The 24982-nt window shown below is 49.3% G+C and overlaps 1 long non-coding RNA gene across 1 annotated transcript in view; it reads left to right on the top strand.

Annotated features, from left to right (window-relative positions):
* LOC142454192 (uncharacterized) overlaps positions 1-24982 on the top strand; it is a 113816-nt gene that overhangs the window by 63544 nt on the left and 25290 nt on the right. Inside the window, exon 2 of the long non-coding RNA XR_012785690.1 lies at positions 19020-19095. This is a non-coding gene — a long non-coding RNA (uncharacterized LOC142454192). The remainder of the gene's footprint in view (positions 1-19019; positions 19096-24982) is intronic.

The following is a 24982-nucleotide window of genomic DNA, read 5'->3' as shown; positions in this document are numbered from 1 at the left end:
CTCCAGTTTTTTGCAAAAAACAGCATGCCTCTCTTGCCCCACACACCTAACGCACCTGACCTCACTCCATGTGACTTCATTTTGTCTCCACAAATGAAGAGGGACCTAAAAGGACAGCAATTTGATGCCATAGAAGAGGTGAAGACAAAAACAAGGGAGGTGCTGCCAGCGACCCAAACAGAAGACTTTGAAAAATATTCCCAAGAATGGAATCACAGATTTGACAGATATAGTAAGTGTCATGGAGAGTACTTTGAAGGTGATAAGGTTGTTTTGTAAAATAAATCAGATACATAGCTTTGAAATTTTTTTTTGTTTTTTTGGGGGGGAGGGGTACCCCCTCATAAAGCACACCAATCATCTAGGATGAGGACCCTCACCCACACTCTGATACAACTTCATGTTAACTTTCCTGATCAGATCTTAAAAGTTCTCATGTCCAAACTGGTCATGTACACAGGTGTGGGCTCTAGACATGACAGTCCCTAGCAGGTGGGAAGAAGTAGTAGGCACAGATGGGAGAAACCATGATGGCCGCACTCCAACCTCTTCTAGCTGATCTCCCCCATCCTGCGTCCCTAGCATCAGTGTAGAGAATCAGCAAGATGTTACTCTTTTGGTTTTTTCATTCAACAAAAAACGTTGTGGAGCCATCTACTGACTCCCCCATACATATTCCTACCCTCAAGGAACTCAGTCATGAAAAGGAAAGAGGAGTTTAGCCTTTCAGTTATGCAAATGCCCAGCAGAAGTGCTAAGAGACCCCTGCAGCGGGCACACACAGTCCTGGGGAGGATGCAATGACCACCAGCGAGGGGCTGATCTGAAAAGGTGAGTGGAGCCGGGACTGCCAAGAGAAATGCCCACCCTCGTGGGAAACGGCACAGGGCTCTGATTGACTTGGGGCTGGAATTCCCCAAAGTGGAAGGGACCACAGAGGCTGGAGGGAAGGTAGGAAGCACCGGTGAAGGTCTCATGATGAACAGCTGCACACGACCCCTGAAAACCATTTGAGAGTAAAGTTGTCGCTACGTGAAGGTTAGGGGGCGCCTGACCCGAACCACGGCAGTTCCAGTTGTCTCAAGTACATGAGAAAGTTGGGTGGTGAATAAGGTAGACTGGAGAAGAATCGAGGCATTGAACTATGGGGTTGGCAAAGCGCAGTGAACGACCGACTGTCAGAAGAAAGAGCACGTCTGTCTTGGAGGATGTACAGCCAGGATGCAACTTACAAGAGAGGAAAGGTGTTGTCGCATCTACTGGGGACACATTCTCAGGGGTGACGAGACTCTGGAGAAGGTCTCCGTGCTGGGTAGAAGACCAGCGAAAAAGAGAAGACATTCATGAGCTGGATTGACAGGATAGCTGTGTGTGGCAGTGACATCATCTATGGTCAACTTGAGTGAAGGGGTGGAGTCTAGCCTGTCAATCAGGCCATAGCCAATGAGGCCTCTGTGTAGGCATGGCCTTCTCCTGAGGATTGTGGGAACTCCTGCCTTCCTCCCTGAAAGTGGGACATACACTCTTTTGGCTTCATCTTCCTGATGACAAGCCACATGGAGCCAGGGTGCTGGCAGCCAGAGTCCTGGAAATGCTTCTACCACCACTGGATCCACAAGACTTTCCACCCACTGGCCTATGATCTTCCCTCATTCAGTGTTATTGCAGGTGTTATATGAGTCTGAAGAGGAATTTATAGACTGGTATGGACATAGGGGCTAATATCAGACTTATGGACTTGATCTGCACTGGGCTGGGATGTTTTCTTAATCTATAATGACTCTTTGATGTAAAACTCTTTCTGATACACAGATGAGTGTCTCTGAATTTGCTTCTCTAGTCCACCCATGCTAACACACTGTGGTTCACTCCAAAGCAGTACCTAACAATAACAGCAAACATTAATCCAAGAAACCTTGACCTTTTCCTGTTGCGCATGGAATACTTGTCTCTGTGTATTGAGATAATATGCTACCACTGGCATGTTATTGAATGGAAAACGGGAGTAGCAGAAAAGTATGCCCAGCAGGTTATCAGCCGTGGGCGAGCCCTACGCCCAACCACCGTGTATGTTCTTTCTGGGTGGGTGGACCCCTCCCCAGTCTGCTGATCACAGTTCTCTTTGAGTCGAGAAGAAAGAGCAGAGATGGAGGGTCTTGGGGAGGAGAGCGGAGGCTGTAGGAAATATGGAAGGGAATGCCAGCCTTGCGGAGGGCGGGGGCAGTTATCTCTCCGTGTGAGTCTAGCAAGGAACATGGTGTCTGGCCGACAAAGCAGAATTTTAAAATTCAAAAGACAATGGAGCCGACTTCCTAGCTCTAAAACCTGAGCATAGAGAAGGCATCCTCTGGAACCAGACAAAACCCAGGGAGCAGAAGGCCCATCACCCCTAATTGTTACATAAAGAAGGGGACATCTGGGCCACATCTGGGCCATCTTGGCAGTGTAGCTCTGGTGACACAGTGATTCCTGGTGAGGCCACAGCCCCCCAAACTGCTCCTCCGGAAAAAGACGGGATTTCCGACACCCCGTTACAGGGCAGCCCCACCCTGTCCTAGAGTGCTGCGTCAGTCTTGACTCCTGGCAGTGAGTGGATCGGCCCTAAGTTCTCAAGGACACCCTTGACCCTCTCTGACCTTGCATACCTTCCGAGGTGGCGGTGGGATGGCTGGCTCCGGGCAGCCGAGGTGACAGTGTTTTTCTCTTTCCTGGCACCAGGATCATTTTCTTGGAGAGTCTCTTTGGACGCTGGCAAATCGCATTGGCTTTCTTCCAAGAGATTGGGTTTAGACCAGTCTAAATGAGGCAGGCATTTAATCAGTCACCCAGGGAACAGGCTCCGGGCCCTCTGGTGTCTTCTTTATAATTAGTTTTTAACATTTGTTTTCAGTATAAAATTTGGGCCTTTATCCTCTGAAATAATAACGTCGCATGTGTATGAGACTGTATTGGCACTCAGCTTCACACACCACTCTTTATTCCCTTCCAGCGATTAACTCCTATTAAGCAAGACAGAGGGCTAATAAGATCCCTGCACCCCCCTGTAGCTCGCTGGCTCGTGCCAGGGCCTCATCCCCGTGATTGCCTTTGGTGGCTGCTTGCTTTCTCATCATTAGTGTGCTGCAGGGGCGGGCGCCTTGTCAGAGACCCGGGCACTTCCTGCGCTGCCCCCTCGGCCCTATACCCCCTTGCCCAGCCCAGCTACTGGGAGGCCCCGCTGAACCGAACGCTTGTTAACAAGACACAAGGGGGCTGGAAGGGGTGGTTATTTCTGGGCTTGAAACTTGAGATCTGAACTTGAACTCCTGGGGCTTGTCTCTGGTTGGTTCATTGCTTGGTGTGTTTGATCTGATCTTGGCTGCAGCATGTCCAGGCCTGGGGCAAGGAAGGTGTCACCCTGCCCCCCTCACCCTCATTGGGGGATGTGGCCTCCACCTAGGATGATGGTCACAAGGACAGCTGCCAAGGTCTTAGAACCTCAGACCTGCTGAATCGCAGCCTTCAAGCTGACGGGAAAACGAACTGCCCTCCGCCTGCCTTTTGCAAAATCCGGTTGTTGTTCACGGGGGGTCCCTGGGTGGGGCATGTGGTTCATGTGTGCTGTTGCTAACTCAAAGGTCCTGGCAGTCTTCTTTTGGAAGGTCAGCCCTGGAAAACCAGGTGGGGCCATTCCTGGTCTCATGCACGAGGTTCCTCCCTGAGTCAGCATCCGCAGACGCCCCTTCTAGTCATTGGCAGGCCATTGAGTCCAGTAATGCTTGGTCACTGTCCTCCGAAGAAGTCTCAGAGCGAATCTCTCTCTCTTCCATCCGGGCTGCCACGTCTCCTGTGTGTGAGTTAGAAATCGGGGCCCCTCTGGGCAGCAGCAACAGGCCCCCTGGTGGGGTCAGGCTTGGCCTGTGGAGTCCAGGATGGGTTTCAGCCCCACCGGACCCCTTAACCCAACGTCTTTGTGCAGAGAACTATCTGCACCCTCGCAGATGGTGCAGTCTGTGTGCTGGCAGATTGTGGCAACTCCGTGTCTTAGCTCGAACTCTGACAGTGAACCCTCAGTTTTTATGTTGAGGAAACTGAGGCCCGGGAAAGTAGCACAAGCAGAAAGAGGCGGAGTTGGATTCAGACCCAAACCGGGCTCTGCCATGGCAAGGAGTTGGATTGACAGGGAATTCTCTACCGCCAGGGTCTTGCTTCTCCAACCAGGCCAGGTGTCGTGCCTCCTCTCCCTCCTGCTTCCCTCCGAGGATGCTATGAACTCCGGAGCCCATGCCAGGGCCTTGGGCCAAGAGTTAAGCTTCTCCTCTTTGCCCCTGAGTAAGCAGAGGCCCCAGGTCTTTACGTGGCTCTAGCATGTTTATGGAGGTGTGAAAGACCTGGGCCAAAGGCACGGGATGTGGGAAAGCCTTTACAGGCTTTTGTGTTGTGTATCAGAATGGGAAATGGGGGCTGGAGTCCGGCAGAAGGATCCCATCCCAACGCTGGAGGGAGTCCACGACCATCTCTGACCAGCCTGACGCTGCTCTCCCATGCTCTCTGTGCATGCCTGTCACCTGCCTGCTGAAGTCAAGTCGCTTCCCAGAGGACCCTGAGTGGGGCCGACGCCAGCTGCCACCTCCAAGGCTCCCGCACTGGTTAGTGATGGCTGTACCATATCTGTAGGTCTGCAGAGGGGTCTCATGGGGCCAGGCTCAGCCGGTCCCCTACTCCCAGCTGTAGCACCTGGGTGGCCCTGCACCTCCAGGCAGGTCTTGGTCGGAGTCAGCCTGGCCCCTCTGTTCTCCTGTCCCTCGTCCTCTCTGGACCAGCCAGTCATGCCCTGCTCCTGGTGACCCACAGCAAGGAGCATAGAAGCATGTCCAGGACTGCTTTTCAGAAGTAGAGGCTTAAATACACCCAGGAAAAAGAGTCTAAGAAGTGCCCCGGCACCAAGAGGCACGTGCTGGTCCGGGAGGCGGCTCTGTGGATTGGCGGTTTGTTTGTGGGTCCTCTGGGCCCCCCCCCCCCGCTTCTTGCCTCTGTCTGTTGTCGGGTGGGGGCCTTCCCTTTCTCCCTCAAGCCAACCACCCCTCTCTCTCCACACCATCACTTCCTTAAGAGGATGGAACCGTTTAAGTCATGGGTCCATGGAGGGGCCCTGGTGGTGCGGCCATTAAGCAAAAGGCCAGCTGTTTTCAAGGCCCCGAGACTCTACAGGAAGACAGAATTGGGAACGTGCTTTGCGGAAGCTCGGCCAACTCCAGGGCTATCACGGGACTGCCACTCTGGAACTCCTGGGCTGTGTGCCCCCCAGCGGGCCCTTGTTCCCACTGGGCCCTGCCTGTGCCTCCTGCCTGCTGGTGGCAGCGCAGCAGCTGTTCCTGATGGTCTGCCACCAAACACGAAGGGTCCTCTTCCATCCGGTGCTCCAGCCCAGCCATGGTGTCTGCCCCCTCCCTGAGCCATTTGCATACACAGTTTTGTTGAATCGAGCCTGGGGTGAACTAAGCTCTGGGTGGTGTTGGTAGCCGCCTTGGCATGCAGCTCGCAACGAATCGGCATGCAGCAGGTCACCACCACCTTGCCTGGTGCTGCACCAGCCCCGTCATGATCTATGGAGGCTTTAATTGGCTGGTTTTCAGAAGGAGACCACCAGGCCTTTCTTCCTAGTTTCTCCTAGGCCGGCAGCTCGGCTGGAACCTGTTCTGCCTGACGACCATGCACGGCCCTCCACAGAGAGGTGGTTGGGAGGTGTCTATGAGGAGCCAGCCTTGGCTGAGTCTCCTGCCTGGAGAGGAGGGAGAATTCTTAACACGGAGCCAACCAGCACCCCAAAGCTCTTGGTGGTGTGTGTTACGTGAGATCCTGTTTGAAGTCACCCTTCCACAGGGGAGAAGACAGAGGGTTCCAATAGGAACCGATCGCTCGACTTCGCATGGCTGGCCTGTGGGATTGAGGGTTCAGATCTCTGCCTGCTACTTCAAAAGCCCCCGCCAGAGCCCACCCTGCCTGTCCAGCCAGGAAATGCCCCTCCGCATGGTGCCTTTCTCTTGTGTGCCTGCCCCCTGACCCCCTACAAAGAACTCCTCCATGGTGTGTCAGACCCAGTTTCTGGTGTCTCTGGGGGACCTCCCTGGTCCCACCACAGCCCTCCTGGGGCGGGGCTGATGGTTCCCCTCTCAGTCATCATGGTCCCCACCATGGAGCCATTTTTCGGACGGGGCTTGTCTTTCTCATTGGAAGAGGGAGACCTGAGGGCAGAGTCTCCAGGGCCTGACTTCCTGTTGTGTCGCTCCTCGGACCCCCGCACAAGGCCCCAGCACGACAGCCCAGGCCTCTTCCTGGCTCACAAGGAGGCTTCAGATTCCTGCAAGCCCATGGAAGGGCTGTGTGGTGCACGCGTAGGTGTGCACGCGGGTGTCTTGTGCTACGGGCATGGCTATCCTCATGTTTGAGGACGTGGGTAATCGACCAAAGGAGCCAGGGCAGGGGTGATTTCAGTGACCTGTGGAGCCAGGAAGGCCAAGCTCTGGCAGCAGTGAAGACCTCAATCTCCATCAGAGCTCCGCGACACCCCTGTGGGGAGACAGAGAGAGAGCCGCCGGTGTCTCTCCATCCGAACCCCAACGGAGGCTGGGGTTGGTGCACGACTGCTCAGAGCAGGGACCGTGGATGCGGCCAGGGCCATCCTTGGATATGGCCGCCGGGAGTCAGAAATGACCCAATGGCAGTGAGTTTTGCTTGACCATTGTCCATCATAAGCCCAGAGGGGTCAGAAGGGCCATGTGTTAGTCTGGGTAGACTAGAGAAACAAATCCATAAAAACTCACATAAGAGTTTTATATAAAGAGTAATTTTACATTAACAAAACATCCCAAACCAGTTCAGTCCAAGCCCATTAGTCAGATATTAGCCTGTATGTCCAATACCGATCTATAAAGTCCTCTTCAGACTCACGAAATACATGCAATGATCCTGAGTGCAGGAGGATCACAGGCCAGTGGGCTGGAACTCTTGTGGATCCAGTGGTATTGTAAGCATTTCTGTGCTGGCAGGGCTCTCTGTGTGGCTTGTCCAGCTCCAGAGACCTGTTTGCATCAGGGTAGGTCCACGTGGCTTCTCCAGCTCCCAGGGTGTAGCGCCATGTGTCTTGTCAGTAGAGTGTCATCTCAGGGAGTGAGCAGAGAGAGAGAAGTGTCTCCTGCCTACAAGGAGGAAAAACAGGAGTTCCCAGAATTCTTAGGGGGGAGGCCATGTCCACACAGAGGCTTCATTGGCTATGACCTGATTGATAGACTAGACTCCACCCCTTTGCTCTTAATCCTTTCAAATTGACACCAGATGCTGTAACTACCACAATCCAGGAGCCCTCTATTCTCAGATCTGCATCCCTGGAGGTCCATCACCATGTCAGGTCAATGATGGTTTCCCCAAACAGGGTCTGTGTGAGTGTTGGCAGGTGGTTACAAGGGTCTTGATCTAGACTCCGCCACAGCAGACCCCTAGACAGGATTCAGGTTCATCTGGGAGGTGGTCTCAGGTGTTGCTGGTGCAGTGGCGTGGTGAGGGAAGCCACAGGCCTGGGGGGAGGAGGGATGAGAGAAACAGAGGGGGCATTCACCCAACGCACTTTGTGCTATGTTGGGGACCCTCCTGGGGCTGCTGCGTACTCCTTGTCACAGGCAGTCCCTCAGGCAGAGACTCCAGGCTGGTGGCAAGAAGCCATGGGTGGCCCCAGCAAGTGCCACAGGATGTGGGCAGGGCTTTGAATGTGCCTGATAAGAGTTGGTCTGAGGACGAGCTGCTTGGCAGTCAGTGGTGTGGTGGTTACTTGTTGGGCCGAGATCCCCAGGGTCGGCAGTTTGGAACCAACAGCAGCTCATTTTGTTTGGTTATAGACAGAATCTGACTTTGCCTCTTTGGGCCCTTCTGTGTGCAGCACTGTGCTCTGCAGCAGATGCGGTGGGGCCTCTGTTGGTGTTTCTTTGTGCAGGAGGGTGTGTAGAAGGGCACCGAGTGATATTTGGGGGGTGGCGAATCTAAAGAATGAGGTGAAGAGGAGGCTATGAGTACAAGACTGGGGAAGACTGAGGCAGGGGTGAGGCGAGGCATCCTGACCCCAGTGGGTGGGTCTGAGAGGAATGTCAAGGTCAGGGGTCTGGCAAGTGAAGTGTAGGCTGGTGATTGGGAGAGCAGCCCGAAGATCTCAGGTATAGAACACTGCGCCCCGCTCACCCACCCCTGGTGCTGAGCATCTCTGTGAAGCACGTCCTGCAGCTGTGAGCTCCCCCTGCCTCCATGGCTGTGGTCGCTGCAGGCCCAAGAGATGCTCTACGCTGGTACCAACCACTGTGCAGTGAACACAGATGCTGCTGGGGACCGGCCCTTCCTCCACACGGTAAATTGCCTGTTCCTGGTGGTGCCATCGGAAGCAGATTGGCCGTTGTCGGAAGGATGTTTTCTTTTCACAGCCCCTGGGGGCAGCTAAACTCTGTCATCTTGAAATAGCTCTCTAGTTCACCCCAACATTTAAAACACATGCACGCACACACTTGAGAGAGGTGGTGGCCTCCCTCCCCGGTGACTGAGTCCAGGGATGAAGGCACACACCTCAACACCGTGCCCTCAGACTGCCTCCAGCACGTAAGGGCGTCCCAGCCTTGAGGTTCTTACTCTGACTGCTGAGGGCTGCGACCCCGCCCCTGGGCATCTGAGGATGAGTTCTCAGCCCCCCTCCCCCTTTGAAGAGCCTCCTCTCGGCAAAGAGTCAGCCAGCTGGACAGACGGTGGGACAGTCTGTCGGTGGGTGGGCTGCCTCTGTTCCCCTCTCCCCACCCCCCATTCCCCTGAACTGTGCTGCAGAGAGCTTTCTGTGGCTGGTTTTTCTGAAGCAGATGGCCAGCCCTTCCTCCCGAGACTGGGCAGGCTCGAACCACCAACCTTTGGCTTTGCAGCCGAGCAGGTAAACAGTGTGAACCGCCCAGGGTCTCCCCTTTCCGCTTATTACCTGCAGTTCACTTCGGGGATGGCCTGCCGAGGGCCTGAGCTGTCATTCCGCTCTAGATATCATTTATTTTGAAAATCAAGGTCTGTGAAGTAGGAAAGCCCCAAGCCGTCCACAACCCCCCCTCCACCCCTCCACACACACACACTCCGTTCCACTGCTCCTTCGAGAGCATTCTCCTTGAAATACAGGTTTGGGCGTTCACTGGCCCACGCAGCCTCCATACACCGGTGTCCATTGTCATTCCGTCCTCTCCTGGATGGTTTCCTCCCACCCGCTGAGCATTACCACGCAGAACAAGTTCGGGATTCCTGGGTCACAGGGTGGCGATTTGCACTCCAGGTGACCTGGCAGAAAGTCTGCCACTCCCACTCAGCCTTGCACGGAGCCAGGCATGGCAGCCTCTGTGTCACGTGTGCCACGGAGCCGGGCAGCCCCACCGGGTTTTTCTTGGCTGCTGTCTTGATGGACACACACTGCCCAACATTTCTCCCGTGGTGCCACCATCTGAGTTTGAACTGCCCGTCGTTAGACCCACCCGCCACCTGCGACCTCGTCCAAGCCACGGTGGGCACTGTGGCGCTACCCCAGGGAGCACACTGCATTCAGTAGCTCATTGCCAGGCTGGCGCTTCAGTGAGGTGGGACGATCACTCTGAGTCCCGGGGACACCCGCAGACTTAATACAGGCCAGGCCCACCTCTAAACCCGCACGGCCCTGTGGGGGTGCATGCACCTTTCAGAGCTGCACTGCCCCCTCTGGGCCTTCAGGGCAGGACAGCCACAGGTGACGGTGACAGCACGGAGGGTCTGGCTCACTCGCCAGAGCCCACGCTGTGTACCTGGCCACAGGCAGGAGTGCGCAGAAGCCGGCAGTGTGGGAGCCCCAGGAAACGCAGGCAGAGGGCATTAAAACAAATGATGCCCCGTTGGCTGTGCCTCTTTGAGGCGAGCCGTAAATACGTAAATCCTTGGACGTGCTGCCCCATCCCAGCTCCGATGGTTTAGCTGTAATTGGTGGGCTCTGAGGACAGCTGTGAGGAGCAGCGCAATCAATTGGACGGTAAAAGCCCAGGATAGAAAAATGATTACAGCCTTTTGACAGCGACCTGCTTTCCGTGGCCCACGGGGAGAGGGCTTTCCCTCCCTGTAGTTCTGCCGGGGACTGAACATCTCCAGGTTCAGTCGCTTTCATGATTAGACCGCCGTCATCTCACCGCCTCCGGCCCTGCAGGTGCCTCCCGCTTCCAGATCAATGGCAGCAGGTGCTGAGAGGCCACCATTGGTCACCCACCCAGGGGGCTAGGACCCTGCCCCAGGGCGTCAGACCGCAGAGCCCACTGCCAAGAGTGAAGGTTTTGTTTTTCTCTTACTTTATGTGGACGGAAGGGAAGCGATGGATTTTCATGGTTCACATCTTGATTTCTTTTCACACCTAAGGGCATCCACGTGGTTCAATGCCCTACCCTCCTACCCCCCACCCCCCACACCTCCCCACAAGCCAAGCCCAGGGTCGCTCCCTCTGCAGGAGCAGGCCCCAGACTGTACCGACACCCATGAATGTCCCCCGTCGCTCTGCACACTCTTAAAACTTTCACCAAAAACAGTGAACTTGGATCTGCTTTGCCCAGCACAAACCGCTTTCTATTTTCTGCTCATCTCCTTGAATGTGCAGAGAACCTAAAATAGTTTCCTTTTTTTTTTAACCATGTTCTCTGCTGAAACATTTAATCCTTCCCTGGGCGGTATAACTCGTCTTGCCTAGGATTAACTCCGAGGTTTCTGCAAAGTCTATTAGCAGGGGGTGGGGACATTGGAAGAGCCATGCTGACGTGCACGGGCTCCTTCTGGACGCAGAGTGAGTTAGAGAGGTGTGCATGGGGACTGGAAGGCAGCTCCCAAGCTGCCAGCCCCGGTGTTTCTGGAATTGTCTGTGATCAGCTGCCAGGGGAGAAGGAAAGGGGTTCAGCAGGGGAGAGAGAGAGAGAGAGAGAGAGAGAGAGAGAGAGAGAGAGAGAACACACTTGGGTGATGTCTGATTTCACGTCCCTTGGAGAGGATGGAGTCCGATGGTGGCTGCAGGCCATGCCGCACAGCTCCTGCCCCTTGCAGCCACCGCCCGCCCGCCCCCTTTGGGCCAGGCCAGAGGAGATCTCCGTGCCCTCCCCCAGCTTTGTTGCCCTAACAGGAGTGCCACATGCAGGTGACTTTACAAGGAACAGAGACATTCGTGGGAAGATCTTCACCTCCTCCAGTCCCCTTCCCCCGAGTCCCCTGTGGGCCCTTCGGAGGCATATCCCTCTTCCGGTTAGCCCTTCGGGCCTCTGTGCCCTTGCTGGTGGAGTTCAGAACACACCAGGCCCAGATCGGACCTGATTCACCGGACCAAGAAAATCCCGTCTCCAGACCGAGGCTGACCCACAGCTATGCGGTCATTAGGTGCCCTTGGTTCCCCTGTGTGGCGGTGGCCCTCCAAAAAGATGGGTGGGCACCGTGGCCACAACCATGGGCCAAACGTAAGAACAAGTGGCAGGATAGATGGTGTGGGCGGCGCGGGCCGGGGGGAGCTGGGGGGATGGTATGTGTTTCATTCCGTGGGACGTAGGCTCGCCATTCACCAGCTATGACTTTGCCATGCCCAGCAATAACAACCTGGCGACCCCAGGTGACAGAGCAGACCTGCCCCCACCCCCACCCCCACACCTGCAAGGTCTCCCAGGCGGTCATCTTTGTGGGACAGATGGTCGGGGGCTCTCCCTCAGAGCCCCTCAGTGGGTGTCAGCTGCCAAGATTGTAGCTAGCAACACTTCATCTTTGCATCACCCACCTAAGTAGGGGGCTTTCACCTACTCGGGGCTCCCGAGACGGTCACTCTTTACGGGAGAAGAACGCCTCACCTCTCTCCCAAAGAGAGAGGCTCCCGGAACCAGGATTCAAGCATCGTCTTGTGAAGGGGACACAGTTCCTAACATCCCCCCCACCCCCCGCAGGGGCTGCTTTCCCAGTAGCCTTGTGTGAATCACTGCCACCCTTCATTGGCCCTTCTCCCTCTTCCTTCCTCTTCTCTCCAGCCCTGTCCGGCTCACAGCGCCTCATCCGGTGCTGAGGCGTGTGCTATTGGGCTGCGGAGACCAAGGGGTCAAACCTGCTACAGTAGGGCTAGCAAGAGGAAAGGGGTCTTCGGTCAGCAGTTTGAAACCACCCGCTTCTCCTCGAGAGAAAGACGAGGCTCTCGACTCCTGCAAAGAGTGACATCCTCGAACACCCTCATGGGCAGTCCTGGCCTGTCCTGTCCTGCCGGGTGGCCTGAGTCAGGCTCGACTCACAGGCACTGAGTCCGATGTGGGTCTCCTCCCTTCGTCCTGGGCCCGCGGTTCTCAACCTTCCTCATGCAGCAACCCTGTCATACAGTTCCTCATGCTGTGGTGACCTCCCCCACCTCACCCAACCATAACATTATTTTCGTTGCTACTTCATCACTGTCGTTTTGTTACTGTCATGAATCGGGCGGGATCGCAACCCACAGGTGGAGAACCGCTGTCCTAAGCGCTGTGATTTTTTAAATCATTTTATTGGGAGCTCTTACAGCTCTCATGGCATCCCATAGTTCAATCACATCCATCAGCCATGTACAATGGCTGTCACAGTCCGTTTCAAAACATTTTCTTTCTGCTTGAACTTGACTCCCCCTTCCTCCCTCGTTTGCCCCCACCCCAGGAACCCTTATTGGGGTTGTGTTTTTTTTTTACCACCTCTTAAACCATCCTGAATATCCATTCACATATGAGGCTGTCGTTCACTCCCCTCGAGTGGCGTTATGGAGTCATCAGAAGCACTGGGAATTTAACGAAAAGGTTTCTGGGTGGGGAGGCTGGAAATATGTTTGTCTGGTTAACGTGGGAAAGTGTCGTTCTTGGCTGGTTCACTATGAAGCTAGTTTTCTCAAATCCCGAGGGGGGGTAATAAGGCCCCTCCAGCTAACCCTTAGCAGCAAATCTTCCCGTGACTTGAAAAGGTAAATTGAAAAGGGAGGCCTCTAAAAAGCCTCCAGCAATCAGGAGCATCTCACCTCTAGCTCCTTCCCCACGGTGCCGTGCCCCTGGCAGCTCTCAAGCATAGTGGGCCTGCCCTGCTTCCTCTGTTCCCTCGGGATGGGAGGTGGATGCCTCGGAGATGCAGGAGGCACGCTGAACGCTACCCTGAGCGCTAGCTGCAAGAAGCCAGCGCCATCCCCAAGGGGTTCCACAAGGGATTTCACCTGCAGAGGTGGGAGGGGACAGGATCATCTTGAATGCAGCAGCTAACTCTTATCAAGTATCCAAGGACCCGCCATCCCTGGTAACCTGAAGGCCAGGCACAGGATGCTCAAGGTGGAGGGTGGGGAGGTCGGCAGTGGGAATCTGTAGTGTCTAGGGCTCACTGAAAAAACAAAACAACAGACTCACAGCCATCAAGTAGATTTCAGCGCTTTCATGGTAACCCTACAGGACTGGTGGTTTTGAACTGCTGACCTTGTGGCCAACAGTGACCTTGTGACCTACTCATAACCCACTACGCCACCTCAGAGGCGCAAACCAGGCTTCTCAAGGGGCTTTTTATAAAATCCCTCTCCCAAGCACTCACCAGACCAATTGAATTGACTCCCGTACAGGCTAGACGCAGCCAGCAGCGTTTTGCATAAACCGCTCACATGGTCCCATGGTTTGTACCTCCAGGTTTGAGAATGCTTCATTCCCAGTCGTCCTGCCTGACTCCTTGTCCCCTTTTTCCCAGCAGTGTCTCCAGGTTACTGTTTCCCTGCTTTTAACCACAGATGTTTCTTTTCTTTTCTTAAATATTTTATCGGGGGCTCTTACAGCTCCTGTAACAAGCCATACATCCATTGTATCAAGCAAATTTGTACATATTGTTGCCAGCATTATTTTCTAGACATTTATATTTGATTGAGCCCTTGGTGTCAGCTCCTCTTCCTGCCCCCCTCCCACCTATCCCTCCCTCGTGGCCCCTTGATAAATTATAAGTTATTATTGTTTCTTTGCTTTTTTATTATATACTTTTACTGGGCTTATACAGCTCTTATCACAATCCATCCATTCATCCATTGTGTCAAGCACATTTGCACATACGTCACCATCATCATTTTCAAAGCATCTCTTCCCACTTGAGCCCCTGATATCAGCTCCCTATTTCTTCCCCCTCCCGCCCCCACCTGCCCTCCCTCAAAAACCCTCAATAAGTTATAGATTATGTTTTCCATATCTTACATCGTCCTCTGTCATCCCAAGCCCACTTTTCTGTTGTTCGTTCCCCTGGGAGGGGGTTATAGATTGATCCTTGTGATCGGTTCCCACGTTCTCCCCCCACCCTCCCGTAATCCTCCTGGTATCTCTACTCTCATTGTTGGCCCTGAGGGATTTCTCTATCCTGGGTTCCCTGTGTTGCAGGCTCTTGTCCTAGCAGTGTGCATGCTCTGGTCTAATCCAATTTGTAAGGTAGAATTGAGGTCATGATAGTGGGGAGAAGGAAGCATTAAGGAACTAGAGGAAAGTTGTGTTTCATCGGTGCTATACTGCACCCTGACTGACTCATCTCTTCCCTGTGACCCTCTGCAGGGGGATGTCCAATTGTACACAGATGGGCATTGGGTCTCCATGCCCCCACCCCATTCACCTCAGGTATGATTTTGTTCTGGGTCTCCGTTTTGCAATGCCACGGCCAGCACAGCCATCCAGGCACAGCTCCCAGTGGGCCTGTTTCTCACCTGGAAGGTGGTTTGGAACTCTGAGCTGCCTGTCGCCCCGGGCTTTTTGCTGCAGACAGAAAACCCGCTGTCTCTGAACAGCAGGTGCGCCACGTCAGGATTTCATTGAAGTCGTTTCCTTGTACTTCGCCAAGTTTGTTTGTTTAAGGAAAGGTGTGCTTTAGTTCTGCTTTTGAGAAAAACGATCGTTTTGTGCTTAAAACGTAAGGATGACTTCTGCCTCTGGGCTCACAAAAACCAAAAAAACGAGTCACTGCCATCGAGTCAGTTCGGACGCATGGCCACCCTGAGATGCATTTCTTCTTGAATTCTCCTTGCAGTGTGTCTGCAGGAAGTGTGTCCTGCAGTGTGTCTGCAGTGTGTCTGCGAACCCTTTCACAACGCAAATGCTCGACTCCCTAAGTTATTTGAGTAGACCTTTTTTACCCCTCCTCAATTTTCTTTTCCCAAGAAGAGGTGTGACATCAGGCTGCTAAGTGAATCGGGAAAGAACAAAATGAAGTCTCCGTCGTTGTCCTCAGCACCTCCTTTACGGTTAGTGTTGGATCCACCCAAAAGCCCCCTGGAAGAAAGGGCTGGCAGTCTTCTCCCGAAAGACCGGCCGGTGAAAACCCCGTGGCGTGCGTTCCTGCTCTGACACGCCTGGGGCCACTGAATCAGAACCTGCTCTAAGGCTCTGGAACATGTGGTTCATGTGACTCTGTAAACGAGCTTACCTTCCCCAACCGTGGGCTGTAGAAAGACCCGTGGGGGCCTGGTAGTTAAACACTGAGCTGCTGACCAAAAGTTGGCGGTTCAGACTCAGGGTCCTAGGGGAGAAGGCTCTATCAGTGATCTCCTAGAAAGATTGTAGCCCCCCCCCCCACATACACACACCCCAGACCCTCAAGTTTCTTCCACTCGGCCATGAGGAACGGCCCTGCTTGCAGCCAGCAGTGCCCTGAGAGGCAGAAACCTCACATTCTGACTGATCCAGGGTCACGTATGATAGCTCGTGGCTTAGATTGTGTGGGTCCTGCCTACCTCGCAGGGCTGTCAGTCATGCCGTTTCAGAGGAAGGCACCCTGACAAGCCTACAGCGCTCTGTGGTACAATGTACGCTTTAAATGTTACGCATAAAGGCTTCACTGCGGTGGCTTTTCTGCACAGGGGTACAAGTGTCCCAAAAATACATGCATTCAAGATGTACTCTACCGGAAGAGCAGGCGTGGAGAGGGAAATTGATAATGTCACCCACAGCACCTCAGCGGTTTTTCCCGGTGGCAAGGGGAGTTTGCATCACCACCTGCAGAGAGCAACTATTTGGCTGGAAGGGCTACCACCCTGCAAGATGGTGCTTCAAAAACACCTTGGCTCATCTCTTTAGGGATAAGCAAGGAAGGGGAAGAGAGTCTCAAATCGGTAGCTATAATTTATAGGAAAATAGTGTCTGCTGAAATTTTTGGTTTTTTACTCAATGCAATACATTGTTCAATTTCTTCTTATTTTTTTTGGAATGGACATTTTAATTTAACTTTAAAAAACTCATTTTATTGGGAGCTCATACAACTCTTATCACAATCCATACATCTATCCATTGTATGTCAAGCACATTTATACATTTGTTGCCCTCATCGTTCTCAAAACTTTGCTTTCTGTTTAAGCCCTTCATATTTTTAAAATCATTTGCGGACCCTTACAGCTCTTATTCCATACATCAATTGTATCAAACGTATTTGTACATATGTTGCCATCATCATTTCCAAAACATTTTCTACTTGAGCCTTGGTATAAGCTCCTCTTTTCCCCCTCCCTCTTCCACCCTCCCACCCTCGTGAATCTTTGACCAATTATATATTATCATTATTTTGTATCTAACACTATCCGTTGTCTCCTTTCACTTCCTGTTATTTACCCCCTTGGAGTGGGGAGGCTATATATCCAATCTTGTGATGGGTTCCCCCTCCGTCCCCCGCCCCCCTCCCCAACCATCCCCCTACCCTCATGATTGCTTGAATTCTTAAAAGTTATTTTGAGGTTAACTGGATTTGTGATCTTCTCTTCACCATCTCCCAACTTCATCTGCTCCTATCTGTATGCTATCTTTGGAGACAAACCAGCATTCACCACATATTTCCAATCCAGCCATTGCTTACGCATAATCATCCACATTTAAGGGCAAAGCCAAACACCGGCCATTCATCCAACGGCCAAAAATTAAAACGCCTACTATGTGCAGGGCACTACTTAGGTGCTAAGGACACAACACTGAAGGATAGGCCAGGTGCCTGACCTAAAATCCTTGTCTTCTAGTATTTCACTCACTGCCACCCAGTCACTGCCGGCTCATAGCAACCACTGTGGGTTTCGGAGATTAAACTGTTTACAGGAATAGAAACCCCAGTCTTTCTCCTCTTCTAGTGTTTAGCCACTTAAAAAACAAACAAGAACCTTTTTACTTTGAAATCATTACAAAGTCACATGAAGTTACAAAGATATCGCAGAGAGGCCAGCTTGGTCCAGTTATGCCAACTGGATACATCTTACAGGATGAAGATGTCTCAAAGCCTTTAGGTTTGACATTAATACTGTGTGTTTATCTGACAACAAACCCAAAAAAATCGTCACTCTTGAACTGGCATTTGCATTTTTGTCAAAAGTCATGAGGATTTATTTTTAAGAAAATAATATTTTGGTAGACTATTTTAGAATAGTTTCATACTTAAATTATTCAGAAATGTAGAAATTTCCCAAAGAGCGTCCTTCCATGACACACTGTTGGCTGTATTTATGTCAGTCTTTGTATGATTCTTCATTGTGTTCCATGGATCTATCACGTAGATCACCAATACCAGATATCTTTTAAAAATAAGTTGTTGTTGTTGTTGCTGTTTTCTAAGAAAAATAAAAAGCAGTTTCATTTCACCATGCATATGTAGCTGAGCAGAAAATGTCACTTTTAGCAAAGTGTTATTGAGACTAGTTATGGTGCTAGTCCCTCACCTGCTTCTGTTAGAGAATATCCAGTGTGTAGTTTTCAAACCATGTTCACATTTGTTTCTTCTCTGATTCTTCTCATAGATCTCATTGGTGAAATACATATAGTCATTCACACACAGGAGAACTGAAATGTGCAGGCACAAGCCCAAGTTTACAAACCAGAACGCAGAGAACAAAATCCCTCCAAATAGAGAACAGATATTCTCGGTTCACCCGGCTCTTTCTGCTGCCTGGTTTATAGTCAACCAGTACCACACGATACAGTCTAGCAATTCCCCCTCAGCTAGAAATAGTCAACTACCCACAAATGCTATCAGGTGCAGCACTATGATTTTTGCCAGTGTCATGCCTGATAGAATACATGACACACTCCTCAAAACAACACGGTATCATAAGACGTCTCCAAGACTAGACATGAATAAAATTACATTGTTGTTCTTACTGTTTTTGTCCTGTCGTGTCGGTTCTGATTCATAGCAACCCTCTATAAGAAGAAAACTCTTCCCGGCCCTGAGCCATTCTCCGGTTGTTTCTAGGTTTGCACCCATTGCTACAGCCACTGCCAATCCATCGAGTCAAGGAGCATCCGCCCCACCTCCCTCCTTTTTCACTGACCCTCTCCTGTATCCTGGGTATCCTTTGACGGGAACTTGAATCTCCTGGTAGCATGTCTGAAGTACGTGGGATGAAGCCTTCTCATCTCATCTTCAATTTCAAGGAGCATTTGACTGTACTTTTCCCAAGACAGATATGTTTGATCTCCTGCCAGAATATCACACTATCTTGATGACAGTGGCTACACAATAAGCTTTAATATCTGGTAAAGTGATTCCTCCCGCTTTATTCTTCTACTAAATTGCTTTCACTCTCCTAGTTTCTTTGCATAAAAATCCTAGAACTGTCACGTCTATATGAAATATCCTGTTGGAATTTTAACAAAATGCCTTAAACCTATATGTTAGCCTAGGGAATGCTGGCATCTGTACTAGGCTGAGCCTTCCAATTAACGAACGTGGTATGTTACTATTTATTTACTTCTTTGACTTTGTTCAGCACCGTTTCATAGCTTTCAGCATCCAGGTCCTGTACAAATTGTGTTAGGTTTGCAGCTATTCTTGAGCAATTGTAAATTGTATCGCATACTTTTCAATTTTATGCCCGTGGTCCATTGCTTACATATAAAAAATGCAATTGACTTTGGTATGTTTATCTTGTGCCTTTAATCTTGATGAATTCATGAGTTCTAGATGTCTTGTTTGTTGGATTGGTTGGTTTGAAGTTTTTGTTTGTGTTTTTTTTATAGATTTTCTGCATCGATAATTACATCATCTGCAGAGAGCTCATTGCCTGCACAAGTCGATTCTGAATCTCTGGCAACGGTGAGTTTTGTGTCTGCCTTTCTGATCTGCATGCCTTTCATTCCGTTTCCTTGGCGTATTGCACGGGCTTGAGCACCCAGTGCTGTCCTGCAGAAGAGCGGTGACAGCCAGCATCCTCCAATTGTCCCAGGAGCAGGAGAAACCATGCCATCTTTCATCATTTACCACAATGTCCACTGTAGACATGTCTGTATGTTTTGGAAATCCAACTGAAGTACAGTTTCCCTCTATTCCTATTTCTCTCAGTGTTTATCATAAATGACTGTTGAGTTTTATCAGACATTCCCTTTGCACCAGCCAATATAATCATAATTTTTCTGAGCTAGCCTGGCCATATGATAGGTTTGCATGATTTTTTTAAATATTAGATCAGCCTTGCTCACCAGAATAAACTTCATTTGGTCATATGTATAATTGTTTCTCTAGATTGCTGAATTTCTGGGGTTTTGTGCTTTTGTTTTTGAGAGACATTGGTGTGAGGTTTTGTTTGTTTGTTTTGTGTTTTGAGGTGGGGGTACTAGCTGCATCTGTTTGAGCCCTTAGGGTCCTATGAGTTTCATTAAAGAAATAGGGAAGTATTCTCCAATTTACTGAAAAAGTTACTACTTTGGTAGAGCTCTAGAGGACTGTTTGGGCTGGAAGACTTCTCTTTTGGGGGGAGATTTCTCTCCCTAGGTTCTATTTCCTGAATAGTTACAGAGTTTTTAGATCACCTGTGTCATAGTAAGTGTGTTGTGGGATGCATCCAGACGATCTAAGTTGCCAAATTTGCATGTGTACCGCCACCCATGGTGTCCCTCACAGCTTTATCCTTTTAATCTACAAGACCTGCAACGATAGGCTTTGTTTAATTACCAATACTGGTCCTTTGTGTCGCTCCCTCCAACCTTTTTTTCTTTACCCACCTTTCTAGAGAACTGACAATTTTCCTTGATCTCTTTTCAAAGAATCTATTTTTCTTTTATTTGTCTTTCTGCTCTCAATTTTACCACTTTCTACTCTTTATAACTTACTTGCTTCTACTTGTTTTGGATTTATTTTGCTCTTCTTTCTCTCGATTCTTGAGGTGAGCGCTTAGATTATTGATTGAAAACTTTTTTTCTTTTTTCCTTTTTCTTTAAATCATTCTATTGGGGGTTTATACATCTCTTATCACAATCCATACATGCATCCATTGTGTCAAGCACATTTGTACATTTGTTACCATCATCATTCTCAAAACATTTGCTTTCTACTTGAGCCCTTGGTATCAGCTGTTCATTCCCCCCCTCCCTCCCTCACGAACCCTTGATATTTTTTTTTTCATGTCTTACATTGACCGATGTCTCCCTTCACCCACTTTTCTGTTGACTGTTCCCCTGGGAGGAGGTTATATGTGATCACTTCCCCATTTCTCCCCCCACCTTACCTTTACCCTCCTGGTTTCACTACTCTCATTATTAGTCCTGAGTAGTTTATCTGTCCTGGATTCCCTGTGTGTGGGTTCTTTTCTGTAGCAGCGTGCATGTTCTGGTCTGATCTGATTTGTAAGGAAGAATTGGAGTCATGATAGTGGGGGGTGGGAGGAAGCATTAAAAAACTGGAGCAGTGGTTTTCAACCTTCCTAACACCACAACCCTTTCATACAGTTCCTCGTGTTGTGAAGACCCCAACCATAAAATGATTTTTGTTGACTGTCGTTTTGTTACTGTGATAAATCGGGTGACCCCTGTGAAAGGGTTGTTTGACCCCCAAAGGAATCAGGACCCACAGGTTGAGAACTGCTGAACTAGAGGAAAGTTGTTGTTTCCTCAGTGCTGTACTGCACCCTGGCTGGCTCATCCCTTCCTTGTGACCCTTCTGTGAGGGTGTCCACTTGTCCACGGATGGGCTCTGGCTCTCCACTCTGCCTCCCTGAGCCTTTCTTCTAAGGTCTGGCCACTGCTCTGGTTGTTTCTCGTCACTTTTGATATATTTTATTTTCCTGTTTATTTAATTTCTGCACATTCTCTTGCTTTCCTGGAGAATTCCACTTTGACCTGTGGATTACTTAGAAATCTACTGTTTCGTTTCTTCATCATAAAAGAATCGTCTGTTCTGTTTCCATTACTGATTTCTGGTATAATCCCTTGGGGGCCCAGGCAGCATGTTATATATGGCTTCAATAATTTTCAGGTTGTGGAGGTTTATTTTATGGCTCAGGATTTGTCTTTCTTGATACTTGCTATAAGGCGGGAAGGAATGTGTACTCTCCTATTTTGGTGGAACATTCTATAAATGTCAGAGTTTGTTCCTTGATTAGATTATTGAGTTCTTCTGTCTCCTTGCTGATTTTCTGTCTAGATCTATCAATTTTCATATATAGTGATACTGATGAGCTAACTATAATAGATCTGTCTATTTCATTTGTTCAGTTTTATCAATTTTGGGTTTACGTATTTTCTAGCTCTTATACTTAGTACATAGACTTATAGTTAGTACATACACATTTAGGATCACTAGGTGTTTATGGTGGCTGACCTTTCTATCATTGTGTAATGTCCCATTTTTACCACTAGTAATTTTCTTTACTATGAAATCTACTTTATTTCCTATCAGTAAAACTATCCTGCTGTATTCTGATTAATGATTACGTAGTATGCATATATATAAAAACACACACATATATATACTTACACACACATGCATACATAGACCTATATACTACTTATATATTGCTATCATTTTACTTTGAATGTATCTACATCTTTGTGTTTGATGGGTGTTTATAATAGACAGCATCTACCTGGGTCATGATTTGTTATAATCCACTTAACCGACCTGGCTTTTCATTGGTACGTCTTTTCATTACCTTTTACATTTAATGTAATTACTGATCTGTTGAAGCCTGAGTCTGCCAGAGGGGTCCTGGGGGTGGTGCAAACAGTTACCACACTCACTACTAACTGAAAAGCTGATGGTTTTCATCTACCCAGGAGTGACCCGACAACTTTCTTTCCGGAAACCAGCCACTGAAAGTCCTGCGGGACACCCTTCTGTTCTGACTCCAGGACGGTCACCGTGAGTCACAGTAGATTCAACATCAGCTGGCTTGGTTTCTTGGTTGGCACCGCTGCCAATGCCTACCGCCTCGCTGCTGTCTTTGGTCCACCTTCGTGCGGGGTCGTGGATATGCATTGGACAAGACTGTCCACCTCCTCAAAGAGTGACAGCCTTGGAAGCCTGCAGGGCCAATTCTACGCTATAAGATAGGATCACTGTGTTAGACAGGGTTCTCTAGAGAAACAAAACCAGAATGCTAATAATTTTTTATATATTTATACAGATAGATATATAACATAAGAAATAAACAGTTAAATTATATAGTAGTACAAATGGCTCAGTGCAACTCATTCCTGTGAGACAGTCGTAAAACACTGGCAGTCATTCAAGTCTTGAGGGCCGCCTGGTAGTCAGTCCTCTGTAGAGAAATTCAGGCTATCCGGGCACAGGCAGCAAACAGCAAGGCAGGTCACCAACAGTGAGCCCAATGACAGGGTCTGACAGTCCCCAGCTCAAGCGATGTAAATTCTAATGGTGTGGCAAAGCAAGTCTTGAAGGAACCTCAAATCACAGTGACACAGTCCACGGGTTAGGTGCCCCACAGGTAGTGTAGCTTGCAAACTGAGGCACAGAACAAGCAAGGCAGCCGCACACTGGTCGGATGATCAAAGAGCAAGAGACAAGAGAGGTGAGGCTCGTGGAGCCATTTATCTCTCCGCCCTTCAATTAATTCACATTAAACTATCTCAGTCACTGTGAGTCAGAATGGCTTGATAACAGTGAGTTTGGTTTTCGGTGGATCACTTGCGTGTAGAAGTCCATTTTGATTTATCTACAGCGTTTCGAGTGACTCTCTTTGTATAGGGCGTGCGTGTGTGTGTGTGTGTGCGTGTGTGCGTGTGTGTGCTGGTTTCTCCAGGTTATTACATTACATGTTTACATGAAGCATCGGTCCACTGGTACTGACCCCTTCCCCATCTGAGGAGTTTAGAAGCTTTACCTGCTTTATCTGCTCATCCTCCCCTGCTTATCATGGCCACGGATACATCTTGAGCTGAGTCACACCATGTGATCGTTTTTGCTTCCGCAACGACAAGTAGTTGGAAAATTCAAGAGGAGATATAAAAGGTGTGGGCCTATATTGCTATTCTTTCATCATTCAGTCTTCTTTTCTTCATGGTCTCGGGTTTCTTCCTTATTCGTTTCCCTTGTGTTCAGAGAAACTCTTAGAGCCAGGTTTACTGCCAACGAATTCTCTTCATCTGAGAATGCTTTCATTTTCCCTTCATTCCTGAAGAGTCTTTGTAATAGGTATAAAATTCGGAAAGTGGCTGTTCTTTTCTTCGGAAAACATGGGAAATGATGTGGTTTCCTTTTAGCCTCCATGATTTCTGATGGTCAATCCATTGCTATTTCCTTCTATCCTAATAGTTTTTCCTAAGAAAGGTTTGTTTCTCCCTTGCTACTTTAAAGGTTTGTTGTTTTCTGTAGTTTTCATGAATTTGATGGCAATGTGGCTTAGCATGGATGACTGTGGAGATATCATATTAGGGATTTTCTCAGCCTCTTGACTGTGAGTTTAAATCTCTGACCAAATTTGGGGACGTTTCCAGCATTACTTCTGAGTATTTTTTCATCCCTGCCTTATTTCTCCTCTCCTTCCAGAACTCTGATGAAGTGAATGTTAAATCTTTTGTTATAATCCCACAGATTACAAAAATCTCGTTAATTGTTTCTATTTTTATTGTGGTTCATATTGAGCAATTTTTCTTGCTCTCACTTCAAATTCGACTCTTCTGTTTCCATTCTGCTGTCAGTCTCTTGCAGAGTTTTTGTTTTTCAGCTCAGTTATTTTGCAGCTCTAATATTTTCATTTGATTCCTCTTGATGTTTTCTGTTTCTTGGCCTATGTTTCTCATTTGTTTTAAAGCATGTTTATAATTGCTTGTTGATGCATTTTCATGATGGCCACATTAAAATCCTGGCCAGGTACTTCTACCCTCTCTATCATTTGGGGACTGACATCTATTAATGGTCTTGATTAACCCAAGATATTTCCTGGTTCTTCATATGAAAACTGATTTTGTTTGAAACCTGGACGTGTGGGGGGTTATTATGTTTTGAGACTCAGAATCTTATGGAGTGCATCTATCTGGTTTGTCTAGCTTCTGTGTCATCACTCCAGTAGGAATTAGGGGTTCGAGGTTAGGGTGGGTACCATCATCGTTGCCATATAACAGAAGTGAAATTCCGGTTTCTCAATGAAATGGAGTTGATACCCAGGAAGCCCTGACTGAGTTCAGTCTGATGGGCTATCCATTCTCCACTCTGCCTTCTGAGCACTGTAATAAATCCATGATACATTTTCCATTTAGTATTTAATTCCTTATTTCTTTCTACGAACTATCTTCCCTGACTTCCGTAGGCATCTTGAGCATCTTTGCTACTCACGTGCCATCCTGTCGACTTTTGGAATCAAGGTTATACTAGAATCGAGAACTTTTACATTTTTTTCTATATTCTATAACTGTCTAGCACAGGAATTATATATGCTTTAAACTTTAAAGGTTGTTAATTTTTTTTAAGTGCTAAGTAGTGTAACCATCTGGGCCTAGGACCTGGTTGTTTGTAGGATGGGGGTAGAGACAGCCAGGATCTTTGAATACCTTTCACATTTTCCCCCCATGGAGTGAACTGGTGTGTGTGTGTGTGTGTGTGTGTGTGTGTGTGTGTGTGTGTGTGTGTGTTCGTTGCTCAGGGGCTCCTCCGTCATTCTTGTTTCCCCAGCGCATTTGAAATCCAGGGCCCCTCCCGGATGCATCTTGCACGTTTTGAATTGAGGAGTCTCATGGTCGTTCATTGCTAA

Source organism: Tenrec ecaudatus, chromosome 8, assembly GCF_050624435.1.
Source record: "Tenrec ecaudatus isolate mTenEca1 chromosome 8, mTenEca1.hap1, whole genome shotgun sequence".
Classification (NCBI taxonomy): domain Eukaryota; kingdom Metazoa; phylum Chordata; class Mammalia; order Afrosoricida; family Tenrecidae; genus Tenrec; species Tenrec ecaudatus.
This window is presented reverse-complemented; position numbering and strand designations above follow the sequence as displayed.